Source organism: Peromyscus leucopus, chromosome 7 (genome assembly GCF_004664715.2).
Source record: "Peromyscus leucopus breed LL Stock chromosome 7, UCI_PerLeu_2.1, whole genome shotgun sequence".
NCBI lineage: Eukaryota > Metazoa > Chordata > Mammalia > Rodentia > Cricetidae > Peromyscus > Peromyscus leucopus.
The window spans coordinates 6,492,203-6,519,822 of NC_051069.1; the positions used below are offsets into that span (position 1 = coordinate 6,492,203).

A 27,620-nucleotide genomic window follows, 5' to 3' on the forward strand; every position below is an offset into this window, starting at 1 on the left:
CAGCCTTGTCCCTGCAAGGCCTCAGCTAGAACCCAAGTCCAAACTACCAGCTAAAGTCACAATGTCCATAAACAGGTGGGGTTGGTAAGAATCCTGACTGGGATGGGGTTAGGGTAAAGGCCACTTACCAGGGTTAGTCATCATCACAGTGTGAAGAGGGAGTTGTAAAATTTGGAAACTGGGGCACAAGGAGAGGTCAAGTGACTCACAACAGAATGACAAAGCCAGACATCAAAGCCAGCTGCCCACGACACTTCCCAGATAGTTGCAGGAGACATGACCCCACTCAGGCTCCTTGAGACAGAGACCATGAAATGGTGTCCATGCCACAGATCCAAGCAGCCCTGAGCCAGCTTCTCTGGGTGCTCTGAGGATAACCCATGCTTCTTCATCTCAACCCAGGCCCTGAGCTGGGACAGATCTAAATCCCTGGTGATTGATTGCTCGTGTCCCCTCCTTCCCCTCTGAGGTCCTCCCTCTCACCTTCCACATTGCCCTATGTTCCTCCACCTCCCCTCAAGTAACCACTGCTTGGGTAACTCAGAAAGGTTTCTTATTCTGATTAGCAGCTTAATAAGGGGCCCACTGGATCCAGAGCCCAGATATACTTTCTCAGTGGATCTGGGGTAAGAGTCACAGTTGTGAGAAACCAGGTGTTTGTCCCGACCTCAGAAAATGGCACTGTATCTAGAGTGTTCTATTGCCAGAAGAATCTTTAAAGGGATGGTCTTCTAAATAAACTGGCTGATGCAAATAAAGTGAAGCTGAGCAAGCAGACAGCCAACAGCGAAACAGCCTCCATGACAAGCACTTGAGAGACACCATCAAAAGCAAACTCATTCATCTTTTCACCTTCGCCCTTCACTCAACACTGTCTGAACATGTGCCCTGTGCCGGCTGGTAAATAACAGGGAACAAAGGCAGAGACAGCAGGTGCAGAGGGAGTCCTGGGGGAGAGGAGGTCTGTAGGAACCAGGCTTGGGGCCAAATTTACATTACACCGTCCACTAACTCTAAGGTCTCAGCTGTCCAGGCTCCAAGTGTTAGCTCTGAGCTGTCCACACACAAGGGTCTGATGGAAGCGGAAGAAGGGCAGAGTGAGCATATTCAATGTGACTTCTAACACAGATGCCACTTGGAGCCACTCTGGGTCTTGGGGACATAAGGTCCCTGAGTGGGTGCCAGCAAACACTTAACAAAGCTTTGGGTCAGCACCAGGGCAGCAGATTCCTCTCCTTCCGGTACCTGCTGGCAGGCCTGGTATTTCAGAGCTCCTGTGACTGTCCCCCCACAATCTTGAGTGACTTGATTGATGGAGAAAGTGAAACTCGAGGATTTTCAGTTGTATGCATGCTGCTGGTGGTATAGGGTTAGGTCTGACACCCAGACAGACAGACAGACACACACACACACACACAGCTCCAGTTCCCAGCTTCAAGCTGCACTGACGATGTCATGGCCTGGGAAGGTACAAACGACATAAGTGGAGCCAGAGGTCTCAGGTCACTGTGATGTAGCATTTCCTTGGTCTTACGAAGGGAATGGAGCCATCTTTCTGTCACATGACCGAAAAATTCCTCAAGCTCTCAAAAAGCAAGCGAGTGTTTGCTTTGGGCTCTTACTTTTGCCAGGATAATGGTGAGAACGGAGAGTGGGGCAGACCTGATCCTCCTCCCTCCCAAGGGAGGCACTCCAAGCGTGGATAGCCAGGATGGAGCCGAACACCAGGCATCTTGTGGCCTTTCTTCTCTCAGGAAGGGCCCTCTGCTCAGGCTTTGGGGGCAGCCAGAAGGAGAGCCATAGCCTCGGCTGCCTTCCCCTGGCCTTTGGCTGTTTCAGGAAGAGCAGAGAAAACTTTCCACTGGGCCCACAATGCAGTGGGTGGGGGGTAGGCAACTAGGACAGGTCTCAAGGTGAGGCAGACCTGCTCCAGGGCCCTCTTTCTGCACTCCTGTGGGCCAGGCACTACCTGCTCTGAGCATCCATGCCCTGACCTGTGAAACGGGAGTCGTGATTCACGGCTAGACCGTTGGAAAGGAAACATCTGTACGGTTGGCTTGCTGTCAGCAGTAACAGCTGGCCTAGACGAGGGCTGAATGAGAGACTCCTAGAACTGGAAGTCCTTGCTTCAAATGGTCTGGAAGGTGTGGCCAAGGGCTAATTTTAAAAGTGCCCTTTCCCCTGACTCCAGTGCACACCCACATGTGTGAATACTTGTCTACTCTAAGCAATTCATTGACTCTTTCGGTTCCAGAGCAGCAGGTCTCAACCCTGGCAGCATTCTAGAACCCTCCTGGGAATTTTAAAATGAAGGAGATCTAGATTTCAAGTCCAGAGACTCTGAGTTAGCTGGGCTGCGGCCTGGAGACGAAGATACTTAACTTTTTGTCTTATTCTGGTTTGGTTTGGTTTTTTTTTTTTTTTTTTTTCTGTGTAGCTTTGCGTTTTGAGTATTGTAGATTCAATCAGAGAGCCTGCCTGCACTCACTGATAAGCTATGTAGTTTAGGCAGGCCTTGAACTCCTGATCCCCCTGGCCTCGCCTCCCCAGTGCTGGGATGACAGGCATGCACCCCGTGCCCAGCCCCTTGGTGACCCTCTTAGGCAGCTATGCTGGGAACCGTGACTTAGAACAGCTCTCCTTTGCAGGTAAAGCACCCCACTGGGGTCACTGTTATCACTGGCTGGCCTTCCTGGTGTCACATTCCCTGGGAGGTCTCCTTTAATCTAACCATACTGTTTAGGGAGACGGGAAATCAGATGGGAAAGGACCATCAGGTTCTGCTTGAGGGGGCCGTGGATATAACTGCTGGGATAGTAATCTACACATCAGGACAGACAGTGTTGCTGGTTTTCAGCAGCCTTCGTGACAGGTTTGCTTCTACCACCTTTGTCAAAGTGCTGTAGAAGAGGTTAACGGCCTCTTCATGTCTTCTGGCTTTATGCAAACTGTGGTCAATATGTTGATGAACAGTATGTGTGCGCACGTGTGCGTGAGTGTGCGCGTGAGCGTGCGTGCGTGTGTGTGCGTGTGTGTGTGTGTGTGTGTGTGCGTGTGTGTGCGTGTGTGTGTGTGTGTGTGTGTGTGTGTGTAAGCCATAAATCTGAGAGGGAGCCCCGGGGAGGGAAGAGGGAAAGGGAGGAGTTACAGGGAGAAGAAGGGGATGGGAAACAATGTAAATGAAATTTTTTTCTTTGATTTTTTTTTTTTTTTTTTTTTTTTGAGACAGGTTTCTCTGTGTAACTCTGGCTGTCCTGGAACTTGCTCTGTAGACCAGGATGGCCTCCAACTCACAGAGATCCACCTGTCTCTGCTGGGATTTAGAGGTGTATGCCACCACACCTGGCTAAAGAGTGGAGATGCTGGGGATCGGACCCAGGTGCTCATACATGCAATCGTGGATTATGCTAAGGGGAGTCACTGCAGATACTAACTCAGAGACCTGAGAATACTCGCTGTCAGAAGACTCACTGTGGACAGAATCGAAGGCTTCCCCTTCATTCTCCAAAGACCCATCTCTGAGCTGGTGTTGAGAGTCCTGGGTTCTAGTCAGAGCCTCTCCACTAAGTGACCGTGACTCCAAGCAGCCTACTGAACTCCCTTGTCCTCCGTTTCTTCCCTTTTCAAGGCAGGGTGTGTGTGATAAAGCCTGCTCCATCCAACTTTGAGGGTTGTTTGGGAAATCACACTCTGTGAAAAGACTTGAACACCCAGGGGGAAAGGAACAAGGTGTCAGCAGGTGGGAACTTGGTGCCTAAAGCTGGTACAAGGCATGTAGGAGGGTTTGTCAAGGGACAGTAACTCCACAAGACACAGAAACTACAGTCCATGCTCTGCCCACACACTCTTCTGCAATTGAGTCAGGAACACGCTCCTCTGTCCAGGAAGAGAGCTCAGCCCCGCAAACACTCAGTACCTGTTAGAACAGGGCAGGCTGCAGAGATGTTAGGTCACTAGCCGATAGGCCTGGTTCCAGAACTCACCTAGGCCTAGTTCCAGAACGCGCCTGGGCCTGGTTGCAACTCACAAGGGCTCCCCTGTTATCTGCCTAGGAACCCCATTTAAAGGAGTATATTTTTAGATAGTGTCTCAGGGTTTGTTAATGTCCCAACCCCAATACCCAGCACTGCTCGGAAAAGCCTGACTCACCCCTCTGAAGTTCTTCACTGCCAAGAGAATAATCCCCAAATGGCCCAAATATCACACCATGAGAGAGATTCATAAAGCTATGGGGATGTTGTTACACATGCAGCTATTCTCTTTAAAGGCTAATTTTATAGTCATTCTCTATATATTTATATGCATATATATACATATATATGTATATATATATATAAAGACACAATCTTCGTTCCATTTTCTAGATTAGAATATTAAGGGAGCTGGCAAGATGGTTCAATGGATAAAGGCTTGCTGTGCAGGTCTAAGGATTTGAGGTCGGATCCCTGGAACCCACAGAAATGTGGAAGAAGAGAACTGACCCTCTGTCTTCTGACTTCCACATGCATGCCCACACACACATCTCACACACACACAGCAGTAGTAAGTGAAACCTGGGGGTTGAAGCCGTGGGTAAAGGTGCTTGCTGTTAGGTCTCAAAGAAACCCCAGGCCAGACTCACTGGGGACCTCCCAGCCCTTGTCACCCCGCCCCTACCCTAAACCTCTCCCTCCCAGGGGCTGGGTTCAGCTTCCCTTCTCCTTGCCTGATTCCTCTATAGCTCAGCCATTTTGGTGATGCATTTATCTGGTTTCCTGGCTTGCTATTGGTCTCTTGGTTCCCAGGTGCTCTCCTCTCTCCCGCTCTCATCTCCGCACCCATGCCCGGTGGCCCGGTTCAGTCTGGACCCTTCCAGATGCCTCTGGCTGTGCTCTCTCTCACATCTACAACAAACCCCAACTTCACCTTGGGGCAGGCGTGTCCCCATTTCCATTTACTTGCCACCAAGCCTGATGAGCTGAGCTGGATCCCTGAGATCCAAAGGATGAAAAGAACCAATTCCTGCAGGCTGTCTCTCCACGGATGCAGTGCTGTGTACACACACACACACACACACACACACACACACACACACACACATTCACTCACACACACACACACACTCATGCACACACACACACTCATGCACACACGCACACACTCATGCACACACATGCACGCACACACGCACGCACGCACTAAATATAACAATAAAGAAATAAATGTAATTTCTAAAGAACACTAAGGATTAGAAAAGTTAAGCAACTTGAGAGTTGAGTAAAGTCGTGTAAACACAAGTTCTTGTCTTCTGACTCCAACGTCGGGGTTCTCAAGGTAACTACCCTCCAAGGGAGTACACGCCCATCCCAGAAGAAAGGTTTGTTCTGCAGGACTGGGGTTCAAATCCAGGGTCTCATTCATGTAAGCATGCACTCTACCATTGAACTACAATCTCCAGCCTCGTGGAGCAGCATTTTAACGCTGATTTGTTAACACTGCCAGCACTCAGAAATAATAAAAGTCAGGGTGATTTTAAAAAAAACAAACAAACAAAAAACAAAAAAACTAAGTTTTATTGCTGATGTTAAATTCTCAACAGGCAACTCAACCCTTAACTCATGCCCACATCAAGGCTACCTGCTCCCACTGTCCACCCACCCCCTCCTCTCTGCCAAGCCAAGGCCAGCCAGACTTGCTCTGTCAACTCCCAGGGGCCAGGTGCTGGAGATGTTGTAAGTCCTGTGAATGAACAGTGGATCCAACTCATCCCCTTTCTCAATCAACTCTCAGGTGCCCATGAAGTGAGTGTCCCAAAGCCATCAGTTTATCAAGATGGAGAGGAGGCAGAGCAGCAGAGAACACAGGCCCTGAGCCAGAGAGAGGGGATTAGGAAGAACTCCCAGGCAGAGGGTTCCTCCTCCTGCTTCCCCACAGCCATTACTGAAGTGCCCCCACCCCCACCCCTGCACCCCCCACTAGAGAACAATGAACCACAGTTCCTCTGGAATTACCCTGCCGGCACTCAGGGTCATAGGACAAGGACAGTGCTTAGAAACTCAAGGTGCAGCCCAACAGAGGGACCTTCAGCCATTGTCTCAAAGGCAGGGGCAGGCCAAAGCTACAGTCCCCAGGAACCGGATCAGCCTAATTCTAAGGGGTGCACAGCCACTCTGGGGACGGTGTCTCTGAGGCCTCTCTGTTAGTATTCTGAACCACCCCTTGGGGACTCACCCAGCACCCTGACTTCATCTTATATAAAGTCCCCTTTAAGAAAAAACTCCTCCCCTTAGCTCTTTCCCCCCCTCTCTCCCCCCACCTCGCCAAAGGTAATGTGCACCTCCCTCTACCTTTCTCTCTCTCTCTCTTCCTCTCTCCCCCTTTCTCTTTCTCCCTCTCCCTCTCTTTCTCCCTCCCCCTCCCTCTCCCTTCTCTCCCTTTAATAATGAAATTTCCACGTGGATGTCCATCTGCCCTGCGAGTAACTTTCCACCATGCCACACCGCCGCCTGCCAGTCTGCATGGTGTGTCTCACCCACCAAAGCCTCTCCCAGGCAGTTTCACTATATTAACACTCTCTACACTCTGCTTGGTTGGGTTCCAGTGTTGGGCCTCAGTGGCTGGCCCTGCTGCCCTTTTCTTATCTCCCAGCTGTTTCCAGCGTAACCACCCTCCAGCCAAGCTGCTCCCAACTCTTGAGGCTGAGGCTATGGCTCAGCGGTAGACTGCTCGTCTAAGCATGCACAAGGCCAAAGGTTCAATGACCAGTACTGCGGAGACTGTGTGGTGTGTGTGTGTGTGTGTGTGTGTGCGCGCGCGCGCGTGCGCGCTCCCCCACTGCCTCAGCCACCAACCTGATTCTAATCTCATACATGTGAATTCATAAATTACAGTCACCCAGATTCAGAAGCGAGAGTCAAAAGACCCAGGGTCTAGTTCAGGTTGTGTTGCCTTTAGCAAATGATACAAGTCTCAACCTCAGTTTCTTTGCACATAACACAGACAGGAATATTCTAGTTTTACCACGCTGTAATGTGAATGAAAGGAATCCGAAAGCACCAGGTAAGCCAAGCCTCCAGGGGTGCGAACCACTGTCTCCTTCTACTCACTGGATCAGCACATCTCCGTTTCCCAATCCCAGTGGGTTCAGGAACCCGATGGAACCCTGAGGAAGCCCAGCCTGAGCTTCAAAGTAAAGAGCGTTGAAAGGGCTATGGCCATTGAAGAGCAGGGTACCCTGGTCGGACCTGGGACCAAGAAGACAGAAAATACTTCACTTCAGGGCACTGGTATCCAAGTCAGGACAAGCAGGGGACCCTACAGTCAAGAAACCAAAGTAAAGAAACATAATGTTGTCAGAAGCCAGGGCAGGAAGCAGGTGAGAGAGGGGGAAGGAGCAGAGCTTTGCCCAAAGCCATGAGGGCCATGAGTCAGGAACAAGACAAGGAGGGGCAGCACCCACCCACAGCAGGTGGAGGATCTGGAGCAACAGAAACAGCGGACAAACCGAAGAGGCCCACATGCATCCAAAGGGATGGTCTGCTGTCTGCTGTCTGTGGAATGTTTCCCGCCCCCCCCCCCCCGGCCCACCGCTCCCGGCTCATGCTTCAGCACTGCTAATGGAGATGCCTCTCTCGGGCAAATACTTCATAGAAATCCAATAGGTAAAACAGATAAGAAGCCATACTTCTTGGGTGGGAGAAACACTCTGAGCCCGTCTGTGCCACTCCCACACCTATGAAGCCCACTCTTTAAAGGCTTTGTGGAACCCCCAGTGCTCCAGGGAACTGAGTTTGAGAAGTACTTCTTAAAACACGAAAGAATGAATTTAGATGATCCCAAGGAGTTTCAAGATGCAAATGAAAATGAAAGAGAAGGAGACACGGATGCTTTGCAAAGCCATCTAGTCTTTTAAGAAGTATGCTCATCAAAGCGAACTCAGGGTCGAGAGTAAGAAACATGGGGCTGGAGAGATGGCTTAACTTAGCAGTTAGAAGAGAATACTTGGCTTTCCTACCACCTACATTGGGCAGCTTCCAACCACCTGTAACTTGAGTTCCTGGGAGATCAGATGCCTTCTTCTGGTCTGTATGGGCACATACACGTACATGCACATACACATAAATAAGCATTTTTTTTTCAATCTTTAAAAAAAAAAAAAGAAATATGTATAAGATAAGGATCAGGAATTAGAAGTCTCTGGGAACTGAAGCCTGGCCTACAAATGTCCCCGGTCCCCAGTCACAGGTGCTGTTCTGTGCTGGATGGGCAGTGACAGCTGTGTTCATAGCTTAGCTCTGGCCCTGAAGACTAACTTCCTTCCTCTGTCTTTTTTTCTTTTTCCTGTGAGAAAAAAAAAAATTCCTAAAGCATAAAAAGGAAGGAATTGCTGAGCAGAGCCAAGTGGAGCGGAGGGTGGGACACCGGTTTCGAAACGTGAGCACATTCTCAGGCTGCTGTCGAGTGAAGAGAGGTGCGCAAACACACGTTCTAAACAAAGCAGGTTCGGTCCAAGTTAGGCTTGACTATACAGGGAAGTGTTCTCACTGAAAACGGAGCTCGGCACTCACTCAAGCTTCCCTTAGAGTTTAGAGGCCAGTCCATACAGAAGAGACCCTTAAACATGAGCTTGGGCTACAGAGCAGGAAGAGGACTTCGGTTGACGAGATGGCTCAGTGGGTCAGAGCACCAAGCCTGATGACCTGGGTTCGATCTCCAGAACCTCCTTGTAGGAAGGCGAGAACCAATCAATTGCGGCAAAGTTGTCACTGACGTCCACATAAATAAATGAATAATAATAAAAAGAAATATTCAGACAAAGGAAAAGACCTCACAGATTGAAAATCCAGGATGTTTCTCCTACTGCTGTGGAGTACGAGGTCATCCCTCACTGTAAGCCAACACAAACGGTTCATCCTCTTGAATACCTCCATCCCAGTCTGCAGACCCTCCCCTTGCATGCAGGCGCTCTGACAAACCCTTCAGTTCCTTCCATAATTCATACAAGGTGACAAGAGACTCCAGAGTTAAGCCGATCTCTTGCTGAGTAACATGTTCACATTTTAATGACTTTAAAAAAAAAATTAGTAACAAACTTAGGCAAACATTGGGCAAGTAGAGAAACCACTTAGACCCAGATCTTTCTACTTTCCCAAAACTCACACTGGGTAGATGTGAATGTGTATGTCGGTGTACACAGATCACAATCCACTTTCTTCTGGAGATCTGGAGATTTCGTTTGGTTGGTTGGTGTTGGCTTTTGTTGTTGTTACTAACACATCCCCTGTATCCCCAGACCAGCACACTGAATGTTAATGCGCAAGGGATTCTTGTTATGGAGCACAGGCTACCTGGAATTTATCATCCTTTTGCCTCCACCTCCCTCGGGCTGGGGTTATAGGCTAAGGGATTCTGGCTGCAACTTCTTAATCGGTATACTGGAACTGTTAGCATCTTAAAGGTAGGTGCTATTTCCCAGGATTTCTGTGAACTTTTTATTCACAGTTTGCTTTGTCACCACTGTTTGGCTGTCACCTCTCAATATCAAGGGCTGTGCATGGCAAAGGCCACATGTGAACAGAACACAGGGTTTGGCGTCCTGGCCCTATCACCCAATTCCAAGCTGCTTTATCTCTTGGGGCTTTAGCTCTGTCATCAGAAAATAAAGTGCTGGACCAAAATCTCCCTGTCAGGTCTCTATCCCATTCCATCTTATCCTGCTAAGATTCTCTGATGCAGTCAGTACATCACACGAATATATCAGTGAGAAGCACAAATCCAAAGATGCACAGGCTGCTTCTAGGTTTCAATCATGGCCATAAAATACTAGTCTGATCTTGTTTGCCACCTCAATTTCTAGAAGACCAGAGAATCAGGCTGACACTCTGAAATGAGCCCAGGAAAATAAGGGACATTCCAACCACAGAAATACTTCTCTAGCAAATGACCCGGACATTGATCCCAGTCCTCAACTCTCAGCGAGCCCTGAGAAGCCAAGACAGTGAGGACTGCCATTTCATGGGGTCTAGCCCAGCACAAGCTACAACATGAGTATGTAGCCAGCAAGTGTAGAAATGCTTAATATAGGGGCTGGAGAGATGGCACAGTGGTCAATAGCACTGACTGCTCTTCCAGAGGACCCAATTCTGAGCACCTACCTGGCAGCTAACAATCTATAACTCTAAGATCTGACACTCTCACACAGACATACACGCAGGTAAAATACCAATGCAAACAAAATTAAAAAAAATCAATAAATTATTATTATAACAAGTCTTTAATAAAAAAATCAAAGAAAGAAATGAATAATAGAGCTGAAGAGGCAGGTAGAATGGTGACGGCCTTGTTCCCCCAGCCAGCCCACGATGCCGCAGGGTACTTCACTGTCAGAACTGTTTACAAAAGAAAACGCCCTTGATTTCAAGTTCATAAAAGCAACATGTTCATTATCTTTAACACTTACGCCTATTTAGCGTATCTGTGTGCGTGTGGAAGTCAGAGGCCAGCCTGTAGCGGACAGTTTTCTCCTTGTGGGCTCCAGGGATCAAGCCCAAGTCGCCAGGCTTGGGAGCAAGTGCTACTATCTGCTGAGCCAACTTGCTGGCCCACGTGTTCATTACTTTAAAGAGGAGGAGGAGGGAGATAAAACCTTCCCTTCATCGCATCTTCCTGAGATGATCTCATTGGGAGATCTGCTCGGTTGGCATTTCCGTTTTCAGTTCATACTCTGTCACCTTTTTTATTTTATTTTTACCCTTTTTCTTGATACCGGAGGCTGAAGTGAGGGCCTCACACACGCTGGGAAAGCGCTTTACTAAGCTATGTCCCCAGCCCTCCTCCTTCTATTTATCTTGAGACAGTCTTATAAACTGTCCAGGCTGGCCTTGAACTCAACTCTGCAGCCCAGGTGAGCCTTGTACTTGCAATCCCCCTCCTGAGGAGCTAGAACTAGAGGCCCGCCCCACCACGCCAGCTCTTGACGGAAGGGAGGTGGTGCTGATATACAATTCCACCGTCTTTTTGTTGCACTTTTCTTGCTTGCCGCTGTTGCTGGCTGTTCAGCCAAGGCTGGCCTCGTAACTCTTCCTTCCTCCGCCTTCCACGTGCTGAGGTTCTAGGTACATGTCATCACACTTGGCCTTATTATCTATTAAGAACAGACTGTGAACATTTCCCCACAATTTAAATGCCTCATTATACAGATAACCCAGGGTCTTTAAAGCAAATTTTTAAGTATGAGTGTTTATTTCTAATATTTTTGAGTTTGTTTTTTGAGATAGCAGCTCATATAGCCCAGGCTGAACTCCTGATATTTCCTGTGAGTATAGACAGGAACCTCTTCACCCTACTTTCTGTTTCAATTTGAATATCATTAATAACATCATTATAATTACCCCATACACAAATCTCAATATACATTCTTTTTATTTTAATATTTTTATTGGGGGTGGTTTCTACATATCCTTTTTTTCTTTTTTTTTTTTTTTTTTTTTTTTTTTTTTTTTTTTCGAGACAGGGTTTCTCTGCGTAGCTTTGCCTTTCTGAATCACTTGGTAGCCAGGCTGGCTCGAACTCACAGAGTCCGCTGGCTCTGCTCCGATGCTGGATTAAAGGCGTGCGCCACCACGCCCGGCTCCCTTTTTTTCTTTTTAAGATAGAGTCTCACTATGTAACCTTGAACTCACTATGTGGACATCAAATGTAAAAAAAATTGTAAGAATTAACATGTTTTCCTATATTTGTTGCGAATTTGAACTGTTATTTATATGTTTCTCTAATTGTTCTATTGGACTGTTTAGGTTTTTCTTATTATTTGTAAAATGCTCTTTACATATTTGTGATATTAGACAATCAAATATGCTCAAATATTTTTCTTACTTCCTTATGGCAGAGTCATTCCAGGCTTAATGTCTGTAAAAGACCATTAGGTCTTTGGAGCACTTTAGCCCTCTCTTCTCCAGTCTGTCACTTCAGTCACCCTAGCACCATGCCTGAGGGACACTCTGAGGGAGTCACCATGCCCTTGTGAAATTCTTGACACTGTTATTCACCTAGGCTCTCCATCGATGGCACATCTCATCTTCAGACTTTCTTCATAGACACAGGGCTTCCTCCACCATCCCTCACCTCTCAAATTTCTCTCAAAGCCACTGTACTTTTGCTCTGGCAATGTCCCTCACCCTGGCCAAATGAAGGGAGGAGTGGCATCTGCAGATGAGCAGGTCTTCTGCCAAAGGCCAGTGGCCAACCAGACTTGTGGAGGCCCACAAAGGTTTCCTAGTGAGATCTGAGTTTAATTTACCCAGCAGGGCTGCATTAGAGGATTGCTTGGCCATGTGTGTGGTTACCAGGTGATTGGAAAGGATCTGCACTTGGCTGTGCTAGGGGGAGGTCTTTTGCTTGACCCCTTGGCATTCCTATAAAAGGCCCTTTAGAAGAGACAGAAGGGGCCAGTGGATAATGACCTAGGCTCTCCCGAGTCTATCCTGTGTTTCTGTTTCTCTCCCTTCTATCTTTCTATCTAATATCTCTTATCCCTCTCTCCTCAAGAGTACCCTGTCATAAAATGTGGGGGCTGATCTCCCAGCTAGGCTCCCACATAGATTCCCTTTAGACAAAGCACCTCCTGTCTCTAAAGTGTCCGTCAGATTGTGCAATGTTCTTTGGGTTTGTTTGTTTTAGTAGTTTTGTTTTTATTTTTTTTAATTGGGGCCATGCCATGTAGCCCAGGCTAGTCTCAAAGCCATAGCAATCTTTTTGCCCCAACCTCCACAGGGCTGGTTTTACAAGTGTGTGCCACCATACCTGCCTTATAATATTTATTTGAAAGGGTGGGAGGAGTGTTTCTTAAGTACAAGAAGGCTTAAGAATGGTTGCCTCTACCGGGCAGTGGTGGTGGCACATGCCTTAATCCCAGCAGTTGGGAGGCAGAGGCAGGTGAATCTCTGAGAGTTTGAGGCTAGCCTGGTCTACAAAGAGAGGTCCAGGACAGCTAGGACTGTTACACAAGAAACCCTGTCTCGAAAATTAAAAAAAAAAAAAAAAAAAAAAAAAAAAAGTTGCCTCTGTAGAGGCAAAATTGTCACACACACACACACACACACACACACACACACACACACACACACAGAGCTGTGCCTGGAAAGGCTTGGTCTGACATCTAGCCTGTGGCAAGTCCTAATCTCAGCTCCATCTTACTTAGCGAATTTCAGGCTGCAGAGAAAGGGGATTTTGACTAAAGTACTTTGATTCTTGCTGGTATCTGAAATCCATGGGAAAATCCATTCCAAAGCAGACAGTAGCCTCAGAGAGATGGGGTGGGTGTCTGGCAGAGCATCGGGACCATGCTCCTGAGCTGAGCTTTGTGTGTAGCATACCCACTGTGTACCTGGGGTAGGAAGGAGGTTTACAGCAGTCCTGTCCTCAAGGAGTGTTAGAACAGAGGACACTGAGTTCAGCAAAGGAAAGCTTTCTTGGGGAATGGGTAGGTAAATGCCCTCTTCCAATATTTGATGCTCCCCGTGGAAAAGGGACAGGCCCTTGTTCATCTTTGTGTCCTGTACCTACACTCAGGACAAATCCAGTCATCTGATACTCAGTGGGCATCATAGGGGCTAAAGCACAATGATGAACAAGATAGCCACATTGGTCTTTCAGGAACTGACAGCCATAGCGGGAACATGCAGCTCATCAGAGAGTTTGCTCCAGAATGGCAAAAGCTGCCATGGGGAATATGCCCGGCTACAGAGAGGGCACCTGTTGTCATTGTGGTCACAGTAATCTTGGCTACAACTGGCTGGGCTTCCGGGCAATGTTCCTGGGCCTCCACTAAGACGGGGCCATAAGCAGAGACCTTGGGTCCCAGGCCGAGAGCCCTGTTTGGTATTAGAGCAATGCCAGCCAGGCCCAGCCTCTGGCAGAGACTCCGAACTGGGAAAACAGGGTGGCAGCAGGTGGCCCTAGGGAGACAGTCTGTCCTTTGGCTAGCTATCCTGTGTCTTGACATGTTGAGACAAAAGCTGGCTTCTCCCTCTGCTCCGGAGGGAAGCCTAGACCTGCTAAAGCCCAAGATAAGGCAGGAATGTGCCTGTCTGGCCAGACTGGGCTTGAGTGACAGCCAGGAACTGACTGTGCTTGGGTTTGTCTCACTGAGGGTAGAGGTGATTTTCTTGGCATACTGATGGGTAGGAAAGGGCAGCCTGCAACCAGGAGAAGAAATGTCTGCTCTGAGTCCTGAAACTCATCGATTAATTTATCTTCATCAATCAGAACTATTCCCAGTGCACCATGGGTCTTCCAGGATGAGTGTGCATATGTTTTATATATTTGCTTACACAGGGTCTCACATAGTCCAGGTTAGCCTCAAACTCACCTATGTATCTGAGGATGACCCTGGCCTCCTGATCCTCCTGTTTCCTCCCAAGTGCTGGGGTTACAGACATGAGCTGCTGTGCCCCACTGTGTTCATACAGTTCTAGTGTTAAATCTCCTCAGCTCTTCTACGGGGTAAGTGGATTATTTTCACTACACAGGAAAAGAAACCAAACCCAGAGGACTCCATGATCATTCATGGGCACTTCCAGACTGCAACACATTTCATCTTCATTACAGTCTGAGAGGAGGTTATCATCCCCATCAAAGGACAAGAAACTCACTCAGCACCCCACTAGCAGCTAGAAACAGAACCATCACGCAGTTTTCCTGGGGTCCACTCCATAGCTGAGCTCCCCCATACCCTGGGAGGAATGCTTATTAACCTCTATGATACCAGTATGGGCCACCTCAGCAAAGAGTAAGTCACCTGAAAGCAACTATGGCAAGGTGTGGGGTGGTGGTGGTGGTGGTGGTGGGGTGATGGTGTGGAGGTGGTGATTGTGTGGAGGTGGTGGTGGGGTGTGGGGGGTGATGGTGGTGAGGCTCGGCAGGTGGGGAGAGGCAGCATTAAAGGTTAGGGGCCATTTAGGTCTCAGTTTAGGTAGAGAGGGAAACTATTACTGGGTGTGACATGTACCCTTCTTGTGCCCTGACAGTTAGGCTGGCAGGCAGTGCCAACACTCAGAACAGCTCAGAGCACACTTAGAGGAGCCAGGTGGGAGTGGCAGCCCCAGAGGCGCCCAGGAGCCGCTAATTGGCGGCGGCGATGACAGAGGAGACGGCAGGGCTGCTTTGAGCTGCCTGCCCAGAAGAGGCTCTGGCTGCTGCTGGGAACCGGGGCTGGGTGTGAGGGGTGTGGAGGGAAGTTTGCAGGCTTCCAAGAGGACTGGAGCCAGGTCCTTCTCCCCCCACCTTGCCCTCTGGGCTTGTGGGCATGGGGAGTCTGGGTGTGATCTACACAGTTAAATCCATGGAAGGGTGGGGATAAGGGAATGGCCACTCGCAAGCCTGGGAGGAGCAGTAAGGTGAATCCACTGAATTCCTGTGGGAAATAGCCTCCTCTCTGCAGTCAGTCAGCACAGCCATCGAGAGAACTACAACTGGTTGTTCGGATCATGTTGTTGTCATTCAGAGAGATGGAATCTCACGTACGCCAGGCTGGCCTCCGACTTGCTATGTACCTGAGAATGACCTGGCACTTCTGATCTTCCTGCCCCCACCTCTCCAATGCAGGGATTACAGGCATGTACCACCATCCCAGTTTGTTGGGTAGTATCTAACTTGGGGCTTCCTTCACGCAAGGCAAGTATTCTATCAGCTAAACTACACCCCCAGCCCATTTAGCCATCTTGCCTTACAGCGCCGCCCTTAGTACTTGAGGGCTGACTGTAGCCACGTGCGCTCCTCACTGCCTCTCTTTCGGAGCCCGGCAGATCTTGTGTAGACTGCCATGCAAGTCACTTAAAGTTCCTCCTGCTTATGTATGCTCAGGATGTAAGGCAATACACAACAGGAAGCTCACAGTCAAATTCAAAGTGGAACAGAAAAGTAAAGATTAAGAAACGGAAGCCGAGTGCAGTAGCATGCACCTGAATTCTCATCACTTGGGAGGCTAAGGCAGGATAACTGAGTCCTAGGCAAGCCTAGGCTACATAATAAGACCCTATACTCCTTTTTTTTTTAAAAAGCCTTAAGCCCTCTATAGATTATGATTTGGCAAATTGTGACACTTGAATATTAACACATTCTCTAGATGAGTCTGAGAAACATCAGTATAAAAGGAGTAGGAAATATACCCAAGATCTAAGCCACCAAGACAACAAAGGGAATTAAAGAGTTAAGAGAGATTGTTTCTCTCTCTGAGACAAGGAAGAGTACCAGTTTTTCCAAGTAGGCAATCACGTCATAGTCATGATTTCTGAAAGAAAGCCATTCTATGAGTACTGTGACAACGTGTCCTGGAGGCAGGGGATGGTGGCACATACCTATAATCGCAACACGTAGGAGGGAGATGCAGGAGGATCAAAAGTTAAAACTGAACTTTGTCTACATAGGGAGTTCGAAGCCAGCCTGTGCTATATGAGACCCTTGCAAGCAAGCAAGCAAATAAACATCTGTTCCAAATGGAGCGTGGAAGATTACTATAAATTTAAACCCATCCTGAGCTACATAGTGAGACCCTATCCAAACTAAATAATAATAATAATAATAATAATAATAATAATAATAATAATAATAAAATAAAAAGTCAGGCATGCATACTTATCATTCCAACTTGGAGCCTAAAGTAGGATATACAAAATATGTCAAGGCAAAGACGCTTTGGTTGAAAGGGAAAAACACAAAGCAGTCATTTGACACATGTACATACACATGCATCCATACATACACATATGCACAGAATAGCCCCAAAATCTCACCACAAGACTGCATGAAAAGCACAGTACTGCAGTGAGTCACCCTTATGTCACAGCCTCCTGTTTTCAGGGGAAGCCTACAATAGAGGGGGAGGAATCTCTTCCCGCTCCCAAAGAGACACACCCACTGTAGGTAGACCTGAGCACTGGCCCCAAAGCTCTCTCTACACCTGGATTTCTGGGTATCATCATCTACAAAGTGAGACTTCTATAGGTTCTCTAAGGTGTAGGCTCTGACTAGGGAAACCAAGGGAGAGAAGGATCATGTGTTAAAACTCATAAAACCACAAATAATAGTTGGGTTAGTAGTCATGTATCCATTAATATTAATTAACTGCATTAGGTTCCACCAACTGGTAGAACTTAGGTAAGCTAAGGAACTAAAGGAATTTGTGGTGGGGGGTGAGGGTGTCCCATTGTGTAAATGGGCTGACCTGGAACTTGCTATATAGACCAGGCTGCCTTTATCTTCCAGGGGCTGAAATTAAAGGCATGCACTGTGAGAGCCAAAGTTACATTTTAAGTTTTAGTTATTATGCCTAAGAGATCAACGAAACAAAATGCCTCTGGTCTACAAGTCCCTTGCTGAAGAACAGATAGTTCCTGAAATGCTGGAGGCTATTGTTTATGAGAGATAACAAGCCACATGTTTTACTCTCCTAAACAAGTTTATTTGACCCCATCTGCACAGGATATGCTTGATCACATGCGGGCAGGAGGTTCACAGGAAGAAAATACGTCAGGATGTACGCTTGCCCCTGACTGGATGTAGGCTGAAGGTAGGCAGGAATGTATGCTTGCCCTGATTGGACTTTATGGGAAATACTTAAGCTACTGCCATTTTCTGGAAACCCAGAGATGGATCCAGAATCCATCCACCTGGCCAGTATTTCATTAAAACATGCTTCAAATTTGGCTTTAAATTGTGGTAGTGGTCTTCTTCTGGACCGGTGGGATTAACAGCACCACCCACGCCTGGCACATTAAAGGAAACTTTTAGGTGGGAGAAAGGAGGAATAATGATGGAGAGAATACGGCACAGGGGAAGAGGAAAGGCTCTACAGTGGAAGCCTCCTGCGTGACGGGAGCATGGGTGCTTTGTGTCCTCCTTTGCTTTCACCTTTTTTATATATCCCACTTTAGGCTCAAGTTCTGGGACAGCGGGCGGGCATGCACCACCACGCCTAGCTTTTTTATATTATTATTCAGATGAGTCCCATCATGTAGCTCAGGAGAGGTTCAAATTCACAGTAAACGCCCATGGTCCATGTGGGACTTTGGGGTGCTAGAGGGCAGTATGTGGGAGTCCAGAAACCAGCAAGCTGGGCGTAAAGGAAGACAAAACATGTCAAGAGAATGTAGCAAGAAAAGCCTGAGATCACATATCTGAATTCTCTTCAGAAGTTGTAAGTCAAGCTGGAGAGAAAGCTCAGAGGTTAAGAGCACTGGCTGCTCTTACAGAGGACCCTGGTTCAATTCCCAGTACCTACATGTCAGCTCAAGACTGGAACTTCAGTTCCAGGGGATCCGACACCCTCACATAGACATACATGCAGGCAAAACACCAATGCACATTTAAAAAAAATTGTAAATGAATTTTTGTTTTGTTTTGTTTTTTGTTTTTCAAGACAGAATTTCTCTGTGTAGCTTTGGTGCCTGTCCTGAATCTCGCTCTGCAGACCAGGCTGGCCTCAAACTCAGAGATCTGCCTGGCTCTGCCTCCCAAGTGCTGGGATTAAAGGCGTACGTTGCCACCGCCACCACCACCACCACCAGGCAAGTAAATAAATTTTAATAAAAGGTTTTTAAAAAACAAATTGTAAGGCTGGAAGGATAGCTCAGCCATTAAAGGCTAGGCTCACAACCAAAAATATAAAAGTTTGGTTCCCAGCACTGATGGCTGTCCCTCCAGCTACCAAAAAAAAAAAAAAAAGTTGTAAGTTAACATGCTTCACTTCCACCCCTTGAAAATAACAAATAAAAAGCACCCAAACCCCAAAACCGTCCCATCTGCCCTGGATTCTGCCGCCCCTCACGCACGAACAGATACTGATAGGAGGAACTAACCTGTTTTGTTATCTCTAGATCACTGAGCAGCCATGGGGAAATAAATAGAGCATGCCCCTCAGGAGGTCAGTTACTATATTGATGGTGTAATCGCCTTCTTCCTCCTCCCAACCCCAGATGGGGCTCCCACGCTCACAGTGTATATCTTCACCATCCAAAATTCAGAGCATATGCCCAGGCTGGGAAGATATCAACCTCTACCCTCCAGATGTAGATGGGGACATGGACCTTTCTGAAAACCTCATGCTACAGCTCAGATACTTCAGTACCGTGCTTGGCCCTGCGGTTCCTGTCCCCACCCATCACGGCCCCTTAGTATCCTGAGAACTGGATGAGTAGCACAGTGTTCCCCTGGGATCTGCTTAGAAAGGTACAGCCTGAGACCTCGCCCAGCCCTGCTGAACTAGAATCTGCACAGAACTACACGGTTTGCACACACATTAAACCACGAGAGGAATTTTTAACAAGCAGCGAGGCCTGAACCCACTGCCTAGTAGAAATCCGGGTACCCTCAAATTCCCTCCTAATCCCCTCCAGTTTGGACCTTCTTGCTGAAAATCCATTGTCCTGTCTTGGTAAAGCCAGTATCATGAGCAAACAAATTACTACATGGCTGTTGAACGACTCTTGAGACTAAGGAAGCTTGGACAGTAACCATCATCCGGACAATTGGCTTCACCGGCGCTCTCCCACTGCACGATCACACAGTCCTGGAAGGCTGCGGAAGACAGAACTGCTGAGTCCTGGTCCCAGGGAGGTGCCGAGTTCGTATCACAATTAGAGCATCACAGTCAGCCCCGCCATGGTCATTTCAACTCAGAATGGAAACAGCACAGCTCAGCCGGGGTCAGCTGGTGTTTACAGGAAAGCACGGGAAGTGCTTAAACGTTTTCTAGTAGCAAAGTTCGTCAGGAACGCCTTGATGGGGCTTTCTTGGAAATAGGAGTCGGCTCCCATGCTCTCTCAGTGAGCAGTATCTTTCTGGTATGTGTGCTTGGACTAAATGCTTTTGAAGGTGGCAGGTCCTGAGAGGTCTTACTGTGTCTCCTCCATCATCATGTCTTCCATAACATTTACCACAGCGGTTTACACGCTATAATCAGTAAATATTTTTAAATTAGTTAATGAATGGATGAACAGATAGATGAGCAATGAGAAAGGTGATCGGAACATAGCCTAAGCTCCCAGCCTCAGTTTCCTGCTTATGTGAGTCTGATGTGAGGCCAACATGATAGTAAAAGGGATCATCTTTGTAAACAAGAGAAATCCCAACATAAAATGGTGTGCACAGACTTGTAGCGAATTGGGAGAGGGCCAGGCAGATGGCTCGGAGGGTAAAGCAGCTTGCTGCCAAGCCTGATGACTCGAGTTTAATCTCCAGGACCCAAATGGTATAAGGAGAGAACAGACACCAACGAACTGCCCTCTGACCTCTACGTGTGACAAACATGTGCCCCTCAAATAAATCCATGCCTGTCATTTCATCTAAAAGTGTCATTCCTGCTGGGCATGATGACAAACACCTTTGGTCCCAGCACCCAGGAGGCAGGAGCAGGCAGATGATCTCTGTGAGTTCAAACCCAGCTGGTCTACATAGTGATTTTTCAGCCAGTCTCAAAAATAAATAGATTTGTTAATAATAGTAAGTAAGTTAAGTAAGTATCATTTCTTCTGGGTGCGGTGCATACTTGTACTCCCATCATTGGAAGGTAGAAGAAGCAGGAAGATCAGGAGTGAAGGGTCATTCTCAACTTCATGATACATTTGAGGCTAGACTGAGCTTAATGAGACCTTGCCTCAAAAATAATGAAACAAAAATCCTTTTCACAGAGAATTAACCAATGAATGAAACTGAGGCAGAGAGAGAGAGAGAGAGGAGAGAGAGAGAGAGAGTATTGTAGGTGGAGGTGAATCATAATTGGGTCCTTCATTAACTTCCCCCATCAAGAATTAGCAAGAGTGGGATCAGGAGGCTGATCAGGGAGGGGTCGACATGATAAGAAGTGGGGAAGAACTATCCCCAGATGAGAAGGTAAAGGACCCCTTCCCCCAGCTCTGCTCTTTTACTCCTAAAGGCCAACTCAGGTCCTGGACTCTGTCTCTGTCCAGCGACTGAGCAAAGCCAGCAACACTCCAAAGGGTGTGAAATTAATCTCCATCCACAGGAAGATTTAGTAGCAATCTGCTCCAACACAGCCACTGTGAAGTCTCGGCAGAGACCTTTGGAGACTATAAGACAAGGCCTTGCAAAGTATCTGGTGCTTCCAGATCATGGATGTTCCTGCTTCTTTGCTGAGAGAGTGGAGTTCAGAACCTGGATTTAGCCAGCTGAGAAAGCAAGCGCCAATCAGCCATCCTCTCCAGGCCTTAGCTTCCTGTATTATTAAGTTGACAAAGGCTTGGGGAGCTGGCTCAGTCAGTGTGTGTGTGTGAGGACCTGACTTTGAATGGCTAGCACTCATGTAAGGAGCAGGCATGGCAGTGAGTGCCTGTCATCCCAAACTGGAGAAGCAGAGACAGAAAGACCGATGGGGTTTGATGGCCATTCCATCCAGCAGAGTCAGCAAGTTCCGGGTTCAATGAGATACCTGTCTCAAAAAGCAAGATAGTGACTAAGAAAGACATCGATCGGTGGACAGATGGCTCGGTGGTTAAGAGTCCTTGCTGCTTTTCAGAGGGCCCAAGTTCTGTTCCCAGCACCATGTCAGGCGGCTTGCAACCACCTGCAACACCAGCTCCAAGAGATGCAACACCCTCTTCTGGCCTCCAAGGGCACCAGAAAACGTGCACAGTCATACTCGGACATACTCACATATACATAAAGAAAATAAAATATAAATAAAAGACGCCCAACATTGACATTCTCTGTCCTCCACATGAATGTACACACACACACACACACACACACACACACACACACACACACAGAGGAAATTAGACTCTATTCATAGTCTTTAAACTTCTCAATTGGGCAGGGCTAACATTTAAACAAAAGAACAGAATAAGGGTTAAAAAGAAAAAGCCAGTTGGACCACTTCCTGTTCCCTCTATTTGTGTGGTAATTTAGGATATCCTAGGTTCTAAGAAGCACGGCTTGAAAATCAATTTCTCTACCCTTTGGGGTTTCTTGACTGGTGCTGGGAGCTGCTAAACAATGTTGGAGTGGGCCAGGCATGGTGGCACCATGGTGGCCTTTGATCTCAGCACTTGGAGAGTGGGAATCTGTGTGAATTCAAGGTCAGCCTGGTTTTCATAGCAAGTTCTAGGCCAGCCAAGGCTATAGAGTAAGACTCTGTCTCAAAAAACAAACAACATGTCAGAATGAATCAGAGACAAAATGGCAAAGTAATTTTTATTGGCAAGTCAAGGGACCACGTTTAGAGTTGGGGTATTCACAAGATTGCTTATGGTTGCCTATGGAGAATGCATGCCTTAAATAAGGCAGTTTGCTGAATTGTGCCTTGGATTCCCCATCCTATAAATGATATTACAGAATCCTTTTTAGAGAAGAATCTCAGATATGGATGCAAAGCTCAATTTCCTATCCTTTGAAAGACTTTTTTTTTCTAAAGACTATGGAAAAGGAAAACTGTAACCTTCCAGAGGGGAGACGGGCCAACATCACCTTAATCAATCAATCGAGGCCAACATCAACAGAGACAGACCACACTGTCGCATCAGCCCTGATCTAAAGGGCCGGGAAGGGCCCTTACTTCCGTGTGCCATTCTCCGAAACCTGTAACCTCAGTCTAACACAAGAAAATCATCAGACAACCTGGACATCAGGCATCCCACAAAACATCTGACCAGTTACTCCCCAACTCCAAAAGCTCACGAGAAACCAAAAAAACACAGAGAAAGAAAGAGCCTGACAGCAAAGGGACCAACGAGACACGACAGTTAAACGCAATGTGGTGTCCTGGATGAATTCTCGCAAGTAAAACAGGATGCCAAAGGGAAAATTGGTAAAATCTATACAAATTCCAGAGCCTAAGAAAGCCCGAGAGGGCTTTTTTGTTTTGTTTTGTTTTTTAAGATCCACTTTTATTTTTGTTTAGTTTTGGGTATGTATATGCCAAGCATGTGCTGGTGCCCTTGGAGGCTAGAAGAGGGCATTGGATCCCCTGAAGCTAGAGTTACAGGCCATTTTGAGCCACCCGACATAAGTACTGGGAACTGAACTTGGGTCCTCTGAAGAACAGAAAGGACTCTTAACCACTGAGCCATCTCTCCAGCCCCCCACAATGGAGTTTTCATTATGACAATCTTTTTTAAAAAATAAATTATAAGGTCCCACTCTGTAGTACTTAATCTGTCTGGCCTCAAATTTTTAGTGCCTCGGCCTCCCAAGGGAAGGGATTAGAGGTGTGAGCCACCTTCCTTGGCTAGTTGTGACAAATACACCAAAATTACGTAAGATGTTAACATTGAGGGAAGTTGAGTCACGGTTACAAGCCAGCCTGGGCTACAAGAGTTGTCTCAAACAAAACAAGCAAGCAAAGCAAAACAAAACAAAACAAAATCCTTCTAGTTAGAAATAGTTTTTTGGTTTGGTTTAGTTTAGTTTGGCTTGGCTTAACATGATTTCATTTTTGAAACAAGGTCTTGCCATGAGCCTAAGCTGGCCTTGAACTTTCAATCCAGCTGCCCCAAATGCTAAGATTACAGTCACGTGCCACTGAATCTTGACAAAAAAAAAAAATAGATTTTCTTTAAAGTTTTCTCTTTTTTTAATTTTGAGATTAAGGTCTCTCTATGCATCCCTGGCTGTCCTGGAACTCACTCTGTAGACCAGGCTGACCTTGATTCAGAGATTCCCCCTGGCTCTGTCTTCTCAGTGCAAAATGTGTGCAAAAACCATACCAAATTTTTATTTTATGTGTATGTGTTTTTTTCTATAAGTATGCATGTGCACTGCATTGTCTGGCATCCATAGAGGCCACAAAGTGTTAGATCCCCTAAAACTGGAGTTACAGATGGTTGTGAGTGGCCATGTGAGTCTGGGAATCAAACCTGGGTCCTCTGGAAGAGCAGCCAGGGCTCTTAACCCCTGAGCCTTTTATCCAGCCCTACAGATATTTTTAATTTGCACAATCATCAACTCATAACTATCTTATTTCATCTAAATTTCTAGGTTCTCCATACCCATTTCATTAATTTGAAGCAAATCTGACATAATGGGTTTTTTTTTAAACAGGATCTCATATATGCCAGGCTGGCCTGAACTCAACATTAGTAAAAAATGATCTTGAATTTATATTTTAATCTTTGTTTTGTATTATTGTGTGTATTTATATGTGATTGGGGTAGAGTGCACATACCACAGAGTGAGTGTGGAGGCCAGAGGACAACTTTGGTTAGGTCTCTCTTTCCACTTTTTACACGGAATTGAACTCAGGTTGCCAGGTTTAGACAGCAAGTATTTTAATCCCGAAGCCATCTCATGTTCCTGATCTTGAACTTCTGATTGTCCTGAACTCACTCTCCTCCCCAGAGCTGGGACTGCGGCCACGTGACACCACAACTGATTTATGCTGGGGATGGAACCCAGGGCTTTGTGAATGCTGAGCGAGCACTCTACTAATTGAGCCACATTCCCAGGCACCGGATATATGATTTCATCTATAAACATTTCAAAATATACCTCTGAAAGATAAGGACTCCTTTAAAAAAAAATCTTTAGCCACAGTACTTATGTTTTCAAAAGTGATCAATAATTCTTTCACATCATCAATATCCAGGTGGTGTTCATACTTCTCCGATCATGTCAAAATAGGATTTTTTACAGTTCCCATTGTTATGCCAAGATCCAGATAAGGTCCTGCACTGCAGTTGTTGAAAGCCTCTTAAGCCTCCTCTCAGTCCATTGGTTCTTCTTTCTCCTTCCTACCCCTCCTTAGCCTGTCCCCTCCCTCCCCTTCTCTCTCTATCCCTTATATTTCACGTGTTTAAAAAAAAAAACAAAAAAAACAAAACAGGTTGTTTGTTTGAACTGTGTAGTTTTCAGTCTGGATTTTGTTGATCACTTTTCCATAGTGTGTCTGCATACTCTTCTCCCCCCATATATTTCAGATTCAGGTCTGATGGACAAAATTCAGAGGTGGCATCATATGTATCCGCTGAAAGATGTATAATGCCACTGTCTCTCTGATACTAGCATCCAGGTCTAGACTCATTAATTCAAAGGGAGGGGGTGATCTCAAAACATCATTGTGCTAGTCAAGGATTTGCCAAATGATATCTTTGCAAGGACAGGACAGCTCTGCTTAAAGAGCAGTCTGAGAGTTTAGGCTCTTAGTGGGGTTCAGACTTCCAAAGATGGCCCCCCATTTGCAATAGGTGAAGGTGGGGGTCTCTGCTAAGCCTCTGCAGACTCTGATAGATGGCTGAGTGGGGGTCTTTCATCACAACATCTACCCACTGTGCTCTTTGGATTGGAGATGGGCTTTCTGCACAGGCTCTGGGAAACACACTGGGCGCGTGCAGACCTGCTCGCCGAGCCCAGGACACAGTCCAAGGGTCCGGTAACTCTGAGAGACACACCCTCCCTTTCAGCAGCCAGGATTTGTTCTTTGACCTCAGATCCTTGGCTTCAGTCCCAAAAGCAATGTGTGCCTGTCTTTCTTCCCTTTAAAACATTAACTTCTCCAACTGCCAGAGCCCCTTTGAGGTGAGAATTTTCAGGAGCTTTCGAAGCATTCTTACACAATCCTCCTAGCGCTCAAGAGAGGAAGGTGGCTCGGAGAGAAGCCCTACTTCCTGACAGGGAAACTGATCCCAAAGCTTCGGCTACTCACCATGCTGTATCACTCCGGCCTCAGGTCTGCCCTGAGGAGGATGAGAGCATGTTTATGACAAGGCAGAGGCATGCAGCCTGATACCCAATTCATGGGGGCCTTCTTCTGTGTGGTCTCAGGAGAGCCAAGAGGCTCCCCTCCGGAGGGATGCACAGTCCGTTCATAGCCAGCTTTCTTACCCAGATTTTCAGGCTCCGTGTGTAAAGCCATGTGGTTCAGTCAGGGAAGTAAATAGACACTAAAAACCAGAGTAGGAACTTACCCTTCCTTGACCTAAATCCCACATGCCAGCGCAGGAATGCCATGTGTATTCAGGAAGTAAGTGCAGGTGCTGAAGGTGTGGAAAAGGCTGCCTAGAGCAACTCAGAAGGTGGCCACGTGACCTTCCAAGACAGGAGTGAGTCCCTAACAGTCTGCCCAGAGTCCCTCCTGCCTGAGGCCAATGGCAAACCCTGGGACACAGATGGTCAGGTTGGAGGTGGTGTGGGAGCCCATTTTCAGGTTCCTGGCTTTACTCAGCAGGTCTACATAGAGAGGATGATTAGGACCACGGGCCTGAGTGCAGGTGTCTGAGATGGTCTGCACTTGGCTGTGCTGGGGGGAGGTCTTTTGCTCCACCCCTTGGCGTCTCTATAAATCCTCTGGGGTAGAGACAGTCGGGCCCATTGGAAAAGGTTCCAGGCCCTCTCGATGCTATCCTTTATTTTCTATCTATCTCCGCAATAAATCCTTCTAATATTTCCTGCTGCTTGCACTCAAGATAACTCTGGGGAGCTGTGGGGTTGGTGGGTAAATGCCCCACAAGGTGGGAAGGGAAAAACTGAGAAACTCTCTTGCCCACGGAGGAGGAAGGGAAATGAATTGTTGGCATTTGATCCAGGAGGGGAACAAGTTCCCACAATAAAACTCTGAGGCAGCCGGACGCGGTGGTATACACCTTTAATCCCAAAATGATCTCTATGAGTTTGAGACCATCCTGGTCTACATAGCCAGTTCTAGACCAGCCAGAGATGCATGCTGAGCACCTTTCCCCCCAAAACAAACAAACCCCTCCGAGGCGTGGGCAGAACCAGCCTGAGGGCATGGCTCTCCCGGTGCCTGCTCTAACACCCTATCACCCCTGAGGCTTTAGGTTCCAGCATACTACTCTAATGGTCACAGTTCCCCCAGGCCAACGTGACATGGGTCACAACAGCAGCACCTGCCACTGCACTGTGTACCCAGGTCGGGCTGTCACATGTAACTTTTGTCAGTTTATCGAAAGGTAGGCAGGGGGCTGGAGAGAAGGCTCATCTGTTATAAGCACTTGCTGTTCTTCCAGAGGACTGAGGTTTGATTCCCAGCACCCATATTCTGCAGCTCACAACCACCTGTAACTCCAGTTCCAAGAGATCTAACCCCCTCTTCTGGCCTCCATGGGTACCTGCACACAGGCCTGCATGTACTCATACACATACACATAAATACAATTTTTTTCAAGTCAGGAACCAAAGAATCAGCACCAACCACTGGGCCCTTGGGCTCCAAACAGACCAGTCAGGTACCAGAAGCCAAAGTGGCCTTTTCCTCCTCGTATCACGTCCTGGTCTTGTGATGTATAACAGCTCTTGGCAACAGTTACAGTTTAAATGAGCCATCTCCAAAGATTCATGTGCTGACACCTTGGACCCTGTGTGGTAGATCCAGCCATTAAGAGGTGACTGGATCATAGTGGCTCTGACCCGATCAGTGCATCCATGTGTTGATGGAGTCATAATTTGCTGGCATTACTGAAGGTGGTAGAAACTTTTGGAAATAAGGCCTTGCTGCAAGAATTAGTCCACTGGGGATATGTGCCTGTGGACTGAATCTTGCTCCAGCCCTCCCTCTCCTTCCTGGATGCCAATGAGCAGCTCCTCTGCCACATGCCCCTGGCACCATGAGGTCATGCCCAAATCTTTCTCCCTTCGGGTTGTTTCTCTCCGGCATTTGTCTCAGCCATGAAGAGCTA

At 47.2% G+C, this 27,620-nt stretch overlaps 1 protein-coding gene across 3 annotated transcripts in view; it reads right to left on the minus strand.

The window, feature by feature from the left end:
- Dapk2 (death associated protein kinase 2) overlaps positions 1–27,620 on the minus strand; it is a 127,088-nt gene that overhangs the window by 58,709 nt on the left and 40,759 nt on the right. The gene's annotated exons all lie outside the window — the stretch shown is intronic.